This window comes from Lygodium microphyllum, chromosome 12 (genome assembly GCF_053477565.2).
Source record: "Lygodium microphyllum isolate KBCC chromosome 12, Lygodium_microphyllum_v1.1.10, whole genome shotgun sequence".
NCBI lineage: Eukaryota > Viridiplantae > Streptophyta > Polypodiopsida > Schizaeales > Lygodiaceae > Lygodium > Lygodium microphyllum.
Window position 1 is genome coordinate 82,680,083 of NC_141146.1, and position 3,256 is coordinate 82,683,338.

At 41.2% G+C, this 3,256-nt stretch overlaps 1 long non-coding RNA gene across 1 annotated transcript; it reads right to left on the minus strand.

Moving 5' to 3' along the window:
* Nucleotides 1–1,381: 1,381 nt before the first annotated feature.
* On the minus strand, nt 1,382–1,856 carry LOC148027985 (uncharacterized). Its single transcript, XR_015692583.1, has 3 exons — nt 1,814–1,856; nt 1,549–1,639; nt 1,382–1,475 (listed from the first exon to the last, which is right to left on the minus strand). It is a non-coding gene; the product is annotated as an uncharacterized LOC148027985 (long non-coding RNA).
* Nucleotides 1,857–3,256: the final 1,400 nt, after the last annotated feature.

The following is a 3,256-nucleotide window of genomic DNA, read 5'->3' on the forward strand; positions in this document are numbered from 1 at the left end:
CATACAACCCTGCCACCCTTCTAGCTATATGCACTAAATATTCTTGCATAATTCATTTGCCAATGTCAGCTACGTCTAATGTCTAAAAATTGTGTATCAGATTATTTAAAAAAAACTGAATCCTTTGATTGCAAAAGCAAGATATAATTAATTCAAAAATGTATTTCGCAAGGAGCTTTTTCATCACTTGCTTAGGCTCGAGAAGAAAAAGAGATTGTGATTACAAAAGCTAGATATAATCAATTCAAAAAAGTATTAATCAAGGAGCTTTTTTATCACTTGTTAGGCCCAAGAAGAAGAGCTTCACTTCAAGCTTTCATTATAGTCAGAACCCTGAGGTATGAATAAGTCCCATTGATCTTCTGCTTACTCCAGCTAATTCTCCCCCTTCTCAAACTCCATTTCTTGAGCTCAGATTAGTTACTGTACTGCAAGTAGATCCATGAAACAAACAAATTTCTCTTTACCAAGTGATTTGGTAAAGATATCAGCTACCTGGTCTTGTGTCTTCACATGAAGTAGATCAATCTGTCCTACAAGTACCATTTCTCTGATGAAATCGTAATGAATCTCTATGTGTTTGGATCTAGCATGATAGACGGGGTTGCTAGTTAGTATCCATATACACCTCAGGTTGTATACATAACCCTCATGCTACTCCATACATACCTCTTCAAGAAAGTCACCATTTATGAATGCATTTTTGACATCCACTTTTCATAATTTTCACCACTAGAAGCCACTGATGCAATGACTATTCTCACCATTTCCATCTTAGCAACCGAGCTGAAAGTCTCCTCATAATCTAGGTTGTATTGATGTGCATATCCGTTTGTAACGAGCCGGGCTTTATACATTTCCAGCGAACCATCTGACTTGCATTTCTCTTTATAAACCCATTTGCTTAAAGACATCGAGTACCTCATCCTTGTACTTCCGAATGTACAGCCATGTGTATCAGTTGAAATCATCTATCCAACCGACACTAGATTCTTGCAAATTTCATTCTCCCATCTGTCCAATCTACAATAGATTCTTGGTAATAGAAGGTACACGTAGTACATCATGTAGGCTCTTCTTTCTATCGTCATAGCTGTAGCAGTCTACCTTTCTATTGGTGGGTCTCACACTCGTGCCTGGTTTCCATCTCCTCTTCTTCTCTAGTGGTCATTGTGCTCTATGGGGAGTAGCTGTTGCTGCACTAGAGGAGGCTCCACCTTGTACTCCAGGTGGCGGGCTTTGGCATGAGGCCTCTCCATGGCCGAGAAACGGGGATATGCTTGCTTGATGCCTACCATGCAAGCTCGAGGAGGGCAACATGGAGAAGAGACAAAGGTTGGCTTCTCCTTTGTAGTTGTCCCCTCTCTTTTAGTGGATGTGGTGGCAATGGTAGTGGCAATGGCAGCTTCTCTCTCTCTCTCCCTCTCTCTCAATCTCCCTTGTGTTGATTTGTCTCCCTTCTTCTCTCTATACATCTCTTCATCAACAAAAATAAAAAGAGAAGTAAATAAAAGAGAAAAACAAAGAGAGAAGATATAATACATTTACCTCAAAGCTTGAAGAAGAATCCTTTCGCGCTTCTCTCCTTCTTCTTCTTCTCCTTCACGGGTTCCCTCATTCTTCTTTGCAGTTGTCCCCTCTATTTTTGTGGTGGATTGGCGGTGGCAGTGACCTCTCTCTCTCTCTCTCTCTCAATCTCCCTTGCGCACGTTGATCTCTCTGACTTTTTCTCTCTATACACTCTTCATCAACAAAAAGAAAGAGAGAAGTAAAGAAAAGAGAAAAACAAAGAGAGAATAGATAATGCACTTACCTCAAAGCTTGAAGAAGAATCCCTTCGCGCTACTCTCCTTCTTCTTCTTCTCCTTCACGGGTTTCCTCGTTCTTCTTTGTAGTTGTCCCCTCTCTTTTTGTGGTGGATTGGTGGTAGCAGCGACCTCTCTCTCTCTCTCTCTCAATCTCCCTTGCGCATGTTGATCTCTCTCACTTCTTCTCTCTATACACTCTTCATCAACAAAAAGAAAGAGAGAAGTAAAGAAAAGAGAAAAACAAAGAGAGAAGAGATAATGCACTTACCTCAAAGCTTGAAGAACAAAGAGAAAAACAAAGAGAGAATAGATAATGCACTTATCTCAAAGAGAAAAACAAAGAGAGAATATATAATGCACTTACCTCAAAGCTTGAAGAAGAATCCCTTCGCGCTTCTCTCCTTCTTCTTCTCCTTCACAGGCTCCCTCCTTCTTCTTTGCAGTTGTCCCTTCTCTTTTTGTGGTGGATTGGCGGTGGTAGCGACCTCTCTCTCTCTCTCTCTCTCTCTCTCTCTCTCTCTCTCTCTCTCTCTCTCAATCTCCCTTGTACATGTTGATCTCTCTCACTTCTTCTCTCAATACACTCATCAACAAAAAGAAAGAGAGAAGTAAAGAAAAGAGAAAAACAAAGAGAGAATAGATAATGCACTTACCTCAAAGCTTGAAGAAGAATCCCTTCGTACTTCTCTCATTTTTTTCTCATTCGGGAGTTCCTTCCTTCTCCTTTACACTTGTCTCCTCCGTCTTCATGGATGATGGCAGTGGGAACGGCCTCTCTCTCTCTCTCTCTTGCTTGTTTACAAACCTGTAAAATGCCATGCTCGGGTTTTGACAAATTTTTATGAGGCCCCTCTCTCTCCTGTTTTTTATTTCTCTCTATCTCTCTCTTCCTTCGCCTCCCTTCTTCTCTCTATTTCTCTCCCTCCTTCCCTCCCCACTCTCACTCAACTCATCTCATTGCAAAGACAATCAAAGATAGAAAATAAAAAGCTTAAGAAACAAAGATATTGAAAGAAATGTCACCCCACCTCTCTTTATCTCTCTCTCCCCCCTCTCCCTTTACTTTTCTTTATTAACCTTCTCTCTCATTCTCTCATTGTTTTCCTATTTCTCTCTCCCTCTCTCTCGCTCTCTATTTTTTCTCTCTCTCTCTCTCTCTTTCTCCCTCTCTCTCTCTCTTCTTTTCACTCTCCTTCCTCTCTTTACCTCACCCTTCTTTTCTACGTCCTCCTTCTCTCTTCCTTCCCTCTCCCTCTCTCTATTTCTCTCCCCCTTCCCTCTCCCTCTCTCTATTTCTCTCCCCCTCTCTCTATTTCCCTTTCTTTGTTTCCTCTCTCTTTGTTTTTTCCCCCTCTCTCTCTCATTGTTTCTCTCACTCATCCTCTATCCCTCCCTTCATCTCTCATTTCTCTCTTCCTCTTTCTCTTTATTTCCTTTCTCTACCTTTT